Here is a 15526-nt window from a genome sequence, read left to right as displayed (position 1 = left end):
TACATTTCCACCACTAGTGGAAGAGGGATCCTTTTGTCCACACCCTCCCCAGAATTTGTTGTTTGTAGATTTTCTGATGATGCCGATTCTAACAGGTGTGAGGTGATAACTCATTGTAGTTTTGATTTGCATTTCTCTAATAATTAGTGATGTTGAGCAGCTTTTCATGTGCCTCTTGGCCATCTCTGTGTCTTCTTTGAAGAAACGTCTCTTTAGATCTTCTGCCCATTTTTGTATTGGGTTGTTTGTTTTTTTAATATTAAGCTGCATGAGCTCTTTATATATATTGGAGATTAAACCTTTGTCCATTGATTCGTTTGCAAATATTTTCGCCCATTCTGAGGGATGCTTTTTGCCATTCCCGTTTTTTTAACAAAAAAAGAAAGAAAGAAAAAGAAGCAGAACACTAATGTGTGTAAAATATGCCTTTTGAAACTGTCGTTTTGAAATATGGACGTCCTTTGAAATTTTTGGTCGATATATGAACCCAGGATTTGTTTTCAGGGCAGGTGTCATTTACAGGCCTGCAATGATTTTGAATATCAACTGACCATTAGCGCTGGGATTAAAGCTGCTGTTGTGTGAAACGGCCACAAGGTGGCAGCAGTTCTCCCTTACCAAATCTGGTTACTGGGGCAACAGAGCCTCAATGGAAGTCTTGTTCTAGATTGGAATTTAGAATGGAATGTGCCAGGAGAAAGCCCCTCAAGTTTGTCTCACTACTTCTTGTTCGTGTTTTTAATTTAATTTTTTATTTTTTATTACAGCAAATTTGATTACAATGTTTGGCTTGTTGTAGGTGTGGAAGATGTGGTTCTTTTACACATATACATATGTCTGTTCTTCCTGGGATCCTTTTCCCATGTACCTTATGACAGAATGTTGAGTAGTCTTCTCTTGGTATTCTGTAGGTCTTTGGTGATTATATATGTCACCTGTGTTTGTATATGTCTGTTAACCCCAATATCATAATGAAACCAATCCTCACACCTTTCCATTGGTGAACCATAAGTTTGTTTAATGAATCTGTGATTGCCCTTCTCTGTGGAAATATCTGCCCTGGTATCCATTTTTCGGTCACACCTATAAGAGATATGATATGATATGTGTCTTTCATTTTCTGACTTATTACAAGTCACGTGATTACCTTTAGACACACCTACGGTGCTGCAAATGGCATTGTGTCCTTTTATTCCTTGGCTTCTATTCTGCCTTAGCGAGGTCCATTTTCAACAATGTGATTCCCTGAGGGCTGAGGATTAGCTGACCTGGGTAGCCTGACATTGCCGGCCGGCCCTCCCCAGGTGTGCCTTGTTTGAGGTCAATATAAACAGTGCTGCAGGCAGCAATAGCCCCTGAAGCTGTGCCTGACTCCATATTTTCTGCCCCGTCAGCAGTCTCGGGGCTGTGCTGGTGGGAGGCAGTGAGCGGCCACGGCTTTGTGGGTGGCCCGGTGTGAGTGGGTCTCTGCTGGACTTTCTGCAGGAGTTGCCAGGCTGCCACCTGTAAAGAAGAGGATGTGTCACCCATACCTTCCACTGGAATTTCTCTCCGGACAGAGGTGAGGAAGGAAAAAAGCAGTGGGGGCCGGGACAGGAGGGGTATCTCAGGCAGGGCAATGGAAAGCTTCCAGAAGAGCGCCCAGGGCCAGGACCATCCTGGCTGGCCTGCAGGCACCAAGTTGGCCTGCGTGCTGTCGCTTGTGTGGCTCCACAGCCCGTCCTCTAGGCTTTCAAGCCCTTGTACATATTCAGGTGTTTTACCTGGGAAGGGTGGGAAAAGATCAACAGCAGCTGGCCTGGGGCTCAGCTCACGGTTACTCACAGATGCCTCGGCATGGCCCCCAGCTTTTCAATGAGGACGCTCCTTGCGTAGGAGTGGGCTGCTGGCTGTATGGGAGATGATTCCCCACCTCTGACCAATTTCAGAATTGTTTACCACTGGAGCAAGTGCCCTGATAGGGTTTTCCTCTGTATAACTGGTGGGTTCAGGTTTTTTGTTTCTTTTTTGGTTCAAGTTAGATTTTATTCCTCTTTTATGTATTTATTGATATAAGCATGGAAATAATTCATTCATATAAATACATCTGTGTGAAGGGAAGACCTTTTTTCTGTTTTATTTTTAAATTTTATTTTTTAAAATTTTGAAATTTAATTTTATTTATTTTTTTATACAGCAGGTTATTATTAGTTATGTATTTTATGCATATACATGTATACAGGTCAATCCCAATCTCCCAACTCATCCCACCACCACCATCCCATGGCTTCCCACACTTGGTGTCCATACGTGTGATCTCTACCTCTGTGTCTCTATTTCTTCCCTGCAAACCAGTTCATCTGTACCACTTTTCTAGGTTCCACATATATGCATTAATATACAATATTTGTTTTTCTCTTTCTGACTTACTTCATTCTGTATGACAGTCTCTAGATCCATCGACGTCTCTACAAATGACCCAGTTTCATTCCTTCTTATAGCTGAGTAATATTCCATTTTATATATGTACCACATCTTTATCCATTCGTCTGTCTGTGGGTATTTAGGTTGCTTCCATTACCTGGCTATTGTAAATAGTGCTGAAATGAGCATTGTGGTGAATGTGCCTTTTTGATTTATGATTTTCTCTGGGTATATGCCCAGAAGTGGGATTGCTGGATCATATGGTAATTCTATTTCTAGTTTTTTTAAGGAAACTCCATACTGTTCTCCATCGTGACTCTATCAATTTACATTTCCACCACTAGTGGAAGAGGGATCCTTTTGTCCACACCCTCCCCAGAATTTGTTGTTTGTAGATTTTCTGATGATGCCGATTCTAACAGGTGTGAGGTGATAACTCATTGTAGTTTTGATTTGCATTTCTCTAATAATTAGTGATGTTGAGCAGCTTTTCATGTGCCTCTTGGCCATCTGTGTGTCTTCTTTGAAGAAACGTCACTTTAGATCTTCTGCCCATTTTTGTATTGGGTTGTTTGTTTTTTTAATATTAAGCTGCATGAGCTCTTTATATATATTGGAGATTAAACCTTTGTCCATTGATTCGTTTGCAAATATTTTCGCCCATTCTGAGGGATGCTTTTTGCCATTCCCGTTTTTTTAACAAAAAAAGAAAGAAAGAAAAAGAAGCAGAACACTAATGTGTGTAAAATATGCCTTTTGAAACTGTCGTTTTGAAATATGGACGTCCTTTGAAATTTTTGGTCGATATATGAACCCAGGATTTGTTTTCAGGGCAGGTGTCATTTACAGGCCTGCAATGATTTTGAATATCAACTGACCATTAGCGCTGGGATTAAAGCTGCTGTTGTGTGAAACGGCCACAAGGTGGCAGCAGTTCTCCCTTACCAAATCTGGTTACTGGGGCAACAGAGCCTCAATGGAAGTCGTGTTCTAGATTGGAATTTAGAATGGAATGTGCCAGGAGAAAGCCCCTCAAGTTTGTCTCACTACTTCTTGTTCGTGTTTTTAATTTAATTTTTTATTTTTTATTACAGCAAATTTGATTACAATGTTTGGCTTGTTGTAGGTGTGGAAGATGTGGTTCTTTTACACATATACATATGTCTGTTCTTCCTGGGATCCTTTTCCCATGTACCTTATGACAGAATGTTGAGTAGTCTTCTCTTGGTATTCTGTAGGTCTTTGGTGATTATATATGTCACCTGTGTTTGTATATGTCTGTTAACCCCAATATCATAATGAAACCAATCCTCACACCTTTCCATTGGTGAACCATAAGTTTGTTTAATGAATCTGTGATTGCCCTTCTCTGTGGAAATATCTGCCCTGGTATCCATTTTTCGGTAACTCCTATAAGATATATGATATGATATGTGTCTTTCACTTTCTGACTTCCTACAAGTCACGTGATTACCTCTAGACACACCTACGGTGCTGCAAATGGCATTGTGTCCTTTTATTCCTTGGCTTCTATTCTGCCTTAGCGAGGTCCATTTTCAACAATGTGATTCCCTGAGGGCTGAGGATTAGCTGACCTGAGTAGCCTGATCCTGCCGGCCGGCCCTCCCCAGGTGTGCCTGGGTTGAGGTCAATATAAACAGTGCTGCAGGCAGCAATAGCCCCTGAAGCTGTGCCTGACTCCATATTCTCTGCCCCGTCAGCAGTCTCGGGGCTGTGCTGGTGGGAGGGAGTGAGGGGCCACTGCTTTGTGGGTGGCCCGGTGTGAGTGGGTCTCTGCTGGACTTTCTGCAGGAGTTGCCAGGCTGCCACCTGTAAAGAAGAGGATGTGTCACCCATACCTTCCACTGGAATTTCTCTCCGTACAGAGGTGAGGAAGGAAAAAAGCAGTGGGTGCTGGGATAGGAGGGGTATCTCAGGCAGGGCAATGGAAAGCTTCCAGAAGAGCGCCCAGGGCCAGGACCATCCTGGCTGGCCTGCAGGCACCAAGTTGGCCTGCGTGCTGTCGCTGGTGTGGCTCCACGGCCCTTCCTCTAGGCTTTCAAGCCCTTGTACATATTCAGGTGTTTTACCTGGGAAGGGTGGGAAAAGTTCAACAGCAGCTGGCCTGGGGCTCAGCTCACGGTTACTCACAGATGCCTCGGCATGGCCCCCAACTTTTCAATGAGGACGCTCCTTGCGTAGGAGTGGGCTGCTGGCTGTATGGGAGATGATTCACCACCTCTGACCAATTTCAGAATTGTTTACCACTGGAGCAAGTGCCCTGATAGGGTTTTCCTCTGTATAACTGGTGGGTTCAGGTTTTTTGTTTCTTTTTTGGTTCAAGTTAGATTTTATTCCTCTTTTATGTATTTATTGATATAAGCATGGAAATAATTCATTCATATAAATACATCTGTGTGAAGGGAAGACCTTTTTTCTGTTTTATTTTTAAATTTTATTTTTTAAAATTTTGAAATTTAATTTTATTTATTTTTTTATACAGCAGGTTATTATTAGTTATGTATTTTATGCATATACATGTATACAGGTCAATCCCAATCTCCCAACTCATCCCACCACCACCATCCCATGGCTTCCCACACTTGGTGTCCATACGTGTGTTCTCTACCTCTGTGTCTCTATTTCTTCCCTGCAAACCAGTTCATCTGTACCATTTTTCTAGGTTCCACATATATGCATTAATATACAATATTTGTTTTTCTCTTTCTGACTTACTTCATTCTGTATGACAGTCTCTAGATCCATCGACGTCTCTACAAATGACCCAGTTTCATTCCTTCTTATAGCTGAGTAATATTCCATTTTATATATGTACCACATCTTTATCCATTCGTCTGTCTGTGGGTATTTAGGTTGCTTCCATTACCTGGCTATTGTAAATAGTGCTGAAATGAGCATTGTGGTGAATGTGCCTTTTTGATTTATGGTTTTCTCTGGGTATATGCCCAGAAGTGGGATTGCTGGATCATATGGTAATTCTATTTCTAGTTTTTTTAAGGAAACTCCATACTGTTCTCCATCGTGACTGTATCAATTTACATTTCCACCACTAGTGGAAGAGGGATCCTTTTGTCCACACCCTCCCCAGAATTTGTTGTTTGTAGATTTTCTGATGATGCCGATTCTAACAGGTGTGAGGTGATAACTCATTGTAGTTTTGATTTGCATTTCTCTAATAATTAGTGATGTTGAGCAGCTTTTCATGTGCCTCTTGGCCATCTCTGTGTCTTCTTTGAAGAAACGTCTCTTTAGATCTTCTGCCCATTTTTGTATTGGGTTGTTTGTTTTTTTAATATTAAGCTGCATGAGCTCTTTATATATATTGGAGATTAAACCTTTGTCCATTGATTCGTTTGCAAATATTTTCGCCCATTCTGAGGGATGCTTTTTGCCATTCCCGTTTTTTTAACAAAAAAAGAAAGAAAGAAAAAGAAGCAGAACACTAATGTGTGTAAAATATGCCTTTTGAAACTGTCGTTTTGAAATATGGACGTCCTTTGAAATTTTTGGTCGATATATGAACCCAGGATTTGTTTTCAGGGCAGGTGTCATTTACAGGCCTGCAATGATTTTGAATATCAACTGACCATTAGCGCTGGGATTAAAGCTGCTGTTGTGTGAAACGGCCACAAGGTGGCAGCAGTTCTCCCTTACCAAATCTGGTTACTGGGGCAACAGAGCCTCAATGGAAGTCTTGTTCTAGATTGGAATTTAGAATGGAATGTGCCAGGAGAAAGCCCCTCAAGTTTGTCTCACTACTTCTTGTTCGTGTTTTTAATTTAATTTTTTATTTTTTATTACAGCAAATTTGATTACAATGTTTGGCTTGTTGTAGGTGTGGAAGATGTGGTTCTTTTACACATATACATATGTCTGTTCTTCCTGGGATCCTTTTCCCATGTACCTTATGACAGAATGTTGAGTAGTCTTCTCTTGGTATTCTGTAGGTCTTTGGTGATTATATATGTCACCTGTGTTTGTATATGTCTGTTAACCCCAATATCATAATGAAACCAATCCTCACACCTTTCCATTGGTGAACCATAAGTTTGTTTAATGAATCTGTGATTGCCCTTCTCTGTGGAAATATCTGCCCTGGTATCCATTTTTCGGTCACACCTATAAGAGATATGATATGATATGTGTCTTTCATTTTCTGACTTATTACAAGTCACGTGATTACCTTTAGACACACCTACGGTGCTGCAAATGGCATTGTGTCCTTTTATTCCTTGGCTTCTATTCTGCCTTAGCGAGGTCCATTTTCAACAATGTGATTCCCTGAGGGCTGAGGATTAGCTGACCTGGGTAGCCTGACCTTGCCGGCCGGCCCTCCCCAGGTGTGCCTTGTTTGAGGTCAATATAAACAGTGCTGCAGGCAGCAATAGCCCCTGAAGCTGTGCCTGACTCCATATTTTCTGCCCCGTCAGCAGTCTCGGGGCTGTGCTGGTGGGAGGCAGTGAGCGGCCACGGCTTTGTGGGTGGCCCGGTGTGAGTGGGTCTCTGCTGGACTTTCTGCAGGAGTTGCCAGGCTGCCACCTGTAAAGAAGAGGATGTGTCACCCATACCTTCCACTGGAATTTCTCTCCGGACAGAGGTGAGGAAGGAAAAAAGCAGTGGGGGCCGGGACAGGAGGGGTATCTCAGGCAGGGCAATGGAAAGCTTCCAGAAGAGCGCCCAGGGCCAGGACCATCCTGGCTGGCCTGCAGGCACCAAGTTGGCCTGCGTGCTGTCGCTTGTGTGGCTCCACAGCCCGTCCTCTAGGCTTTCAAGCCCTTGTACATATTCAGGTGTTTTACCTGGGAAGGGTGGGAAAAGATCAACAGCAGCTGGCCTGGGGCTCAGCTCACGGTTACTCACAGATGCCTCGGCATGGCCCCCAGCTTTTCAATGAGGACGCTCCTTGCGTAGGAGTGGGCTGCTGGCTGTATGGGAGATGATTCCCCACCTCTGACCAATTTCAGAATTGTTTACCACTGGAGCAAGTGCCCTGATAGGGTTTTCCTCTGTATAACTGGTGGGTTCAGGTTTTTTGTTTCTTTTTTGGTTCAAGTTAGATTTTATTCCTCTTTTATGTATTTATTGATATAAGCATGGAAATAATTCATTCATATAAATACATCTGTGTGAAGGGAAGACCTTTTTTCTGTTTTATTTTTAAATTTTATTTTTTAAAATTTTGAAATTTAATTTTATTTATTTTTTTATACAGCAGGTTATTATTAGTTATGTATTTTATGCATATACATGTATACAGGTCAATCCCAATCTCCCAACTCATCCCACCACCACCATCCCATGGCTTCCCACACTTGGTGTCCATACGTGTGATCTCTACCTCTGTGTCTCTATTTCTTCCCTGCAAACCAGTTCATCTGTACCACTTTTCTAGGTTCCACATATATGCATTAATATACAATATTTGTTTTTCTCTTTCTGACTTACTTCATTCTGTATGACAGTCTCTAGATCCATCGACGTCTCTACAAATGACCCAGTTTCATTCCTTCTTATAGCTGAGTAATATTCCATTTTATATATGTACCACATCTTTATCCATTCGTCTGTCTGTGGGTATTTAGGTTGCTTCCATTACCTGGCTATTGTAAATAGTGCTGAAATGAGCATTGTGGTGAATGTGCCTTTTTGATTTATGATTTTCTCTGGGTATATGCCCAGAAGTGGGATTGCTGGATCATATGGTAATTCTATTTCTAGTTTTTTTAAGGAAACTCCATACTGTTCTCCATCGTGACTCTATCAATTTACATTTCCACCACTAGTGGAAGAGGGATCCTTTTGTCCACACCCTCCCCAGAATTTGTTGTTTGTAGATTTTCTGATGATGCCGATTCTAACAGGTGTGAGGTGATAACTCATTGTAGTTTTGATTTGCATTTCTCTAATAATTAGTGATGTTGAGCAGCTTTTCATGTGCCTCTTGGCCATCTGTGTGTCTTCTTTGAAGAAACGTCACTTTAGATCTTCTGCCCATTTTTGTATTGGGTTGTTTGTTTTTTTAATATTAAGCTGCATGAGCTCTTTATATATATTGGAGATTAAACCTTTGTCCATTGATTCGTTTGCAAATATTTTCGCCCATTCTGAGGGATGCTTTTTGCCATTCCCGTTTTTTTAACAAAAAAAGAAAGAAAGAAAAAGAAGCAGAACACTAATGTGTGTAAAATATGCCTTTTGAAACTGTCGTTTTGAAATATGGACGTCCTTTGAAATTTTTGGTCGATATATGAACCCAGGATTTGTTTTCAGGGCAGGTGTCATTTACAGGCCTGCAATGATTTTGAATATCAACTGACCATTAGCGCTGGGATTAAAGCTGCTGTTGTGTGAAACGGCCACAAGGTGGCAGCAGTTCTCCCTTACCAAATCTGGTTACTGGGGCAACAGAGCCTCAATGGAAGTCGTGTTCTAGATTGGAATTTAGAATGGAATGTGCCAGGAGAAAGCCCCTCAAGTTTGTCTCACTACTTCTTGTTCGTGTTTTTAATTTAATTTTTTATTTTTTATTACAGCAAATTTGATTACAATGTTTGGCTTGTTGTAGGTGTGGAAGATGTGGTTCTTTTACACATATACATATGTCTGTTCTTCCTGGGATCCTTTTCCCATGTACCTTATGACAGAATGTTGAGTAGTCTTCTCTTGGTATTCTGTAGGTCTTTGGTGATTATATATGTCACCTGTGTTTGTATATGTCTGTTAACCCCAATATCATAATGAAACCAATCCTCACACCTTTCCATTGGTGAACCATAAGTTTGTTTAATGAATCTGTGATTGCCCTTCTCTGTGGAAATATCTGCCCTGGTATCCATTTTTCGGTAACTCCTATAAGATATATGATATGATATGTGTCTTTCACTTTCTGACTTCCTACAAGTCACGTGATTACCTCTAGACACACCTACGGTGCTGCAAATGGCATTGTGTCCTTTTATTCCTTGGCTTCTATTCTGCCTTAGCGAGGTCCATTTTCAACAATGTGATTCCCTGAGGGCTGAGGATTAGCTGACCTGAGTAGCCTGATCCTGCCGGCCGGCCCTCCCCAGGTGTGCCTGGGTTGAGGTCAATATAAACAGTGCTGCAGGCAGCAATAGCCCCTGAAGCTGTGCCTGACTCCATATTCTCTGCCCCGTCAGCAGTCTCGGGGCTGTGCTGGTGGGAGGGAGTGAGGGGCCACTGCTTTGTGGGTGGCCCGGTGTGAGTGGGTCTCTGCTGGACTTTCTGCAGGAGTTGCCAGGCTGCCACCTGTAAAGAAGAGGATGTGTCACCCATACCTTCCACTGGAATTTCTCTCCGTACAGAGGTGAGGAAGGAAAAAAGCAGTGGGTGCTGGGATAGGAGGGGTATCTCAGGCAGGGCAATGGAAAGCTTCCAGAAGAGCGCCCAGGGCCAGGACCATCCTGGCTGGCCTGCAGGCACCAAGTTGGCCTGCGTGCTGTCGCTGGTGTGGCTCCACGGCCCTTCCTCTAGGCTTTCAAGCCCTTGTACATATTCAGGTGTTTTACCTGGGAAGGGTGGGAAAAGTTCAACAGCAGCTGGCCTGGGGCTCAGCTCACGGTTATTCACAGATGCCTCGGCATGGCCCCCAACTTTTCAATGAGGACGCTCCTTGCGTAGGAGTGGGCTGCTGGCTGTATGGGAGATGATTCACCACCTCTGACCAATTTCAGAATTGTTTACCACTGGAGCAAGTGCCCTGATAGGGTTTTCCTCTGTATAACTGGTGGGTTCAGGTTTTTTGTTTCTTTTTTGGTTCAAGTTAGATTTTATTCCTCTTTTATGTATTTATTGATATAAGCATGGAAATAATTCATTCATATAAATACATCTGTGTGAAGGGAAGACCTTTTTTCTGTTTTATTTTTAAATTTTATTTTTTAAAATTTTGAAATTTAATTTTATTTATTTTTTTATACAGCAGGTTATTATTAGTTATGTATTTTATGCATATACATGTATACAGGTCAATCCCAATCTCCCAACTCATCCCACCACCACCATCCCATGGCTTCCCACACTTGGTGTCCATACGTGTGTTCTCTACCTCTGTGTCTCTATTTCTTCCCTGCAAACCAGTTCATCTGTACCATTTTTCTAGGTTCCACATATATGCATTAATATACAATATTTGTTTTTCTCTTTCTGACTTACTTCATTCTGTATGACAGTCTCTAGATCCATCGACGTCTCTACAAATGACCCAGTTTCATTCCTTCTTATAGCTGAGTAATATTCCATTTTATATATGTACCACATCTTTATCCATTCGTCTGTCTGTGGGTATTTAGGTTGCTTCCATTACCTGGCTATTGTAAATAGTGCTGAAATGAGCATTGTGGTGAATGTGCCTTTTTGATTTATGGTTTTCTCTGGGTATATGCCCAGAAGTGGGATTGCTGGATCATATGGTAATTCTATTTCTAGTTTTTTTAAGGAAACTCCATACTGTTCTCCATCGTGACTGTATCAATTTACATTTCCACCACTAGTGGAAGAGGGATCCTTTTGTCCACACCCTCCCCAGAATTTGTTGTTTGTAGATTTTCTGATGATGCCGATTCTAACAGGTGTGAGGTGATAACTCATTGTAGTTTTGATTTGCATTTCTCTAATAATTAGTGATGTTGAGCAGCTTTTCATGTGCCTCTTGGCCATCTCTGTGTCTTCTTTGAAGAAACGTCTCTTTAGATCTTCTGCCCATTTTTGTATTGGGTTGTTTGTTTTTTTAATATTAAGCTGCATGAGCTCTTTATATATATTGGAGATTAAACCTTTGTCCATTGATTCGTTTGCAAATATTTTCGCCCATTCTGAGGGATGCTTTTTGCCATTCCCGTTTTTTTAACAAAAAAAGAAAGAAAGAAAAAGAAGCAGAACACTAATGTGTGTAAAATATGCCTTTTGAAACTGTCGTTTTGAAATATGGACGTCCTTTGAAATTTTTGGTCGATATATGAACCCAGGATTTGTTTTCAGGGCAGGTGTCATTTACAGGCCTGCAATGATTTTGAATATCAACTGACCATTAGCGCTGGGATTAAAGCTGCTGTTGTGTGAAACGGCCACAAGGTGGCAGCAGTTCTCCCTTACCAAATCTGGTTACTGGGGCAACAGAGCCTCAATGGAAGTCGTGTTCTAGATTGGAATTTAGAATGGAATGTGCCAGGAGAAAGCCCCTCAAGTTTGTCTCACTACTTCTTGTTCGTGTTTTTAATTTAATTTTTTATTTTTTATTACAGCAAATTTGATTACAATGTTTGGCTTGTTGTAGGTGTGGAAGATGTGGTTCTTTTACACATATACATATGTCTGTTCTTCCTGGGATCCTTTTCCCATGTACCTTATGACAGAATGTTGAGTAGTCTTCTCTTGGTATTCTGTAGGTCTTTGGTGATTATATATGTCACCTGTGTTTGTATATGTCTGTTAACCCCAATATCATAATGAAACCAATCCTCACACCTTTCCATTGGTGAACCATAAGTTTGTTTAATGAATCTGTGATTGCCCTTCTCTGTGGAAATATCTGCCCTGGTATCCATTTTTCGGTAACTCCTATAAGATATATGATATGATATGTGTCTTTCACTTTCTGACTTCCTACAAGTCACGTGATTACCTCTAGACACACCTACGGTGCTGCAAATGGCATTGTGTCCTTTTATTCCTTGGCTTCTATTCTGCCTTAGCGAGGTCCATTTTCAACAATGTGATTCCCTGAGGGCTGAGGATTAGCTGACCTGAGTAGCCTGATCCTGCCGGCCGGCCCTCCCCAGGTGTGCCTGGGTTGAGGTCAATATAAACAGTGCTGCAGGCAGCAATAGCCCCTGAAGCTGTGCCTGACTCCATATTCTCTGCCCCGTCAGCAGTCTCGGGGCTGTGCTGGTGGGAGGGAGTGAGGGGCCACTGCTTTGTGGGTGGCCCGGTGTGAGTGGGTCTCTGCTGGACTTTCTGCAGGAGTTGCCAGGCTGCCACCTGTAAAGAAGAGGATGTGTCACCCATACCTTCCACTGGAATTTCTCTCCGTACACAGGTGAGGAAGGAAAAAAGCAGTGGGTGCTGGGATAGGAGGGGTATCTCAGGCAGGGCAATGGAAAGCTTCCAGAAGAGCGCCCAGGGCCAGGACCATCCTGGCTGGCCTGCAGGCACCAAGTTGGCCTGCGTGCTGTCGCTGGTGTGGCTCCACGGCCCTTCCTCTAGGCTTTCAAGCCCTTGTACATATTCAGGTGTTTTACCTGGGAAGGGTGGGAAAAGTTCAACAGCAGCTGGCCTGGGGCTCAGCTCACGGTTACTCACAGATGCCTCGGCATGGCCCCCAACTTTTCAATGAGGACGCTCCTTGCGTAGGAGTGGGCTGCTGGCTGTATGGGAGATGATTCACCACCTCTGACCAATTTCAGAATTGTTTACCACTGGAGCAAGTGCCCTGATAGGGTTTTCCTCTGTATAACTGGTGGGTTCAGGTTTTTTGTTTCTTTTTTGGTTCAAGTTAGATTTTATTCCTCTTTTATGTATTTATTGATATAAGCATGGAAATAATTCATTCATATAAATACATCTGTGTGAAGGGAAGACCTTTTTTCTGTTTTATTTTTAAATTTTATTTTTTAAAATTTTGAAATTTAATTTTATTTATTTTTTTATACAGCAGGTTATTATTAGTTATGTATTTTATGCATATACATGTATACAGGTCAATCCCAATCTCCCAACTCATCCCACCACCACCATCCCATGGCTTCCCACACTTGGTGTCCATACGTGTGTTCTCTACCTCTGTGTCTCTATTTCTTCCCTGCAAACCAGTTCATCTGTACCATTTTTCTAGGTTCCACATATATGCATTAATATACAATATTTGTTTTTCTCTTTCTGACTTACTTCATTCTGTATGACAGTCTCTAGATCCATCGACGTCTCTACAAATGACCCAGTTTCATTCCTTCTTATAGCTGAGTAATATTCCATTTTATATATGTACCACATCTTTATCCATTCGTCTGTCTGTGGGTATTTAGGTTGCTTCCATTACCTGGCTATTGTAAATAGTGCTGAAATGAGCATTGTGGTGAATGTGCCTTTTTGATTTATGGTTTTCTCTGGGTATATGCCCAGAAGTGGGATTGCTGGATCATATGGTAATTCTATTTCTAGTTTTTTTAAGGAAACTCCATACTGTTCTCCATCGTGACTGTATCAATTTACATTTCCACCACTAGTGGAAGAGGGATCCTTTTGTCCACACCCTCCCCAGAATTTGTTGTTTGTAGATTTTCTGATGATGCCGATTCTAACAGGTGTGAGGTGATAACTCATTGTAGTTTTGATTTGCATTTCTCTAATAATTAGTGATGTTGAGCAGCTTTTCATGTGCCTCTTGGCCATCTCTGTGTCTTCTTTGAAGAAACGTCTCTTTAGATCTTCTGCCCATTTTTGTATTGGGTTGTTTGTTTTTTTAATATTAAGCTGCATGAGCTCTTTATATATATTGGAGATTAAACCTTTGTCCATTGATTCGTTTGCAAATATTTTCGCCCATTCTGAGGGATGCTTTTTGCCATTCCCGTTTTTTTAACAAAAAAAGAAAGAAAGAAAAAGAAGCAGAACACTAATGTGTGTAAAATATGCCTTTTGAAACTGTCGTTTTGAAATATGGACGTCCTTTGAAATTTTTGGTCGATATATGAACCCAGGATTTGTTTTCAGGGCAGGTGTCATTTACAGGCCTGCAATGATTTTGAATATCAACTGACCATTAGCGCTGGGATTAAAGCTGCTGTTGTGTGAAACGGCCACAAGGTGGCAGCAGTTCTCCCTTACCAAATCTGGTTACTGGGGCAACAGAGCCTCAATGGAAGTCTTGTTCTAGATTGGAATTTAGAATGGAATGTGCCAGGAGAAAGCCCCTCAAGTTTGTCTCACTACTTCTTGTTCGTGTTTTTAATTTAATTTTTTATTTTTTATTACAGCAAATTTGATTACAATGTTTGGCTTGTTGTAGGTGTGGAAGATGTGGTTCTTTTACACATATACATATGTCTGTTCTTCCTGGGATCCTTTTCCCATGTACCTTATGACAGAATGTTGAGTAGTCTTCTCTTGGTATTCTGTAGGTCTTTGGTGATTATATATGTCACCTGTGTTTGTATATGTCTGTTAACCCCAATATCATAATGAAACCAATCCTCACACCTTTCCATTGGTGAACCATAAGTTTGTTTAATGAATCTGTGATTGCCCTTCTCTGTGGAAATATCTGCCCTGGTATCCATTTTTCGGTCACACCTATAAGAGATATGATATGATATGTGTCTTTCATTTTCTGACTTATTACAAGTCACGTGATTACCTTTAGACACACCTACGGTGCTGCAAATGGCATTGTGTCCTTTTATTCCTTGGCTTCTATTCTGCCTTAGCGAGGTCCATTTTCAACAATGTGATTCCCTGAGGGCTGAGGATTAGCTGACCTGGGTAGCCTGACCTTGCCGGCCGGCCCTCCCCAGGTGTGCCTTGTTTGAGGTCAATATAAACAGTGCTGCAGGCAGCAATAGCCCCTGAAGCTGTGCCTGACTCCATATTTTCTGCCCCGTCAGCAGTCTCGGGGCTGTGCTGGTGGGAGGCAGTGAGCGGCCACGGCTTTGTGGGTGGCCCGGTGTGAGTGGGTCTCTGCTGGACTTTCTGCAGGAGTTGCCAGGCTGCCACCTGTAAAGAAGAGGATGTGTCACCCATACCTTCCACTGGAATTTCTCTCCGGACAGAGGTGAGGAAGGAAAAAAGCAGTGGGGGCCGGGACAGGAGGGGTATCTCAGGCAGGGCAATGGAAAGCTTCCAGAAGAGCGCCCAGGGCCAGGACCATCCTGGCTGGCCTGCAGGCACCAAGTTGGCCTGCGTGCTGTCGCTTGTGTGGCTCCACAGCCCGTCCTCTAGGCTTTCAAGCCCTTGTACATATTCAGGTGTTTTACCTGGGAAGGGTGGGAAAAGATCAACAGCAGCTGGCCTGGGGCTCAGCTCACGGTTACTCACAGATGCCTCGGCATGGCCCCCAGCTTTTCAATGAGGACGCTCCTTGCGTAGG

The sequence above is a fragment of the Hyperoodon ampullatus genome (assembly GCF_949752795.1).
Source record: "Hyperoodon ampullatus genome assembly, chromosome: 8".
Taxonomy (NCBI): Eukaryota; Metazoa; Chordata; class Mammalia; order Artiodactyla; family Ziphiidae; genus Hyperoodon; species Hyperoodon ampullatus.
Note: the sequence above shows the minus strand (reverse complement) of the source record.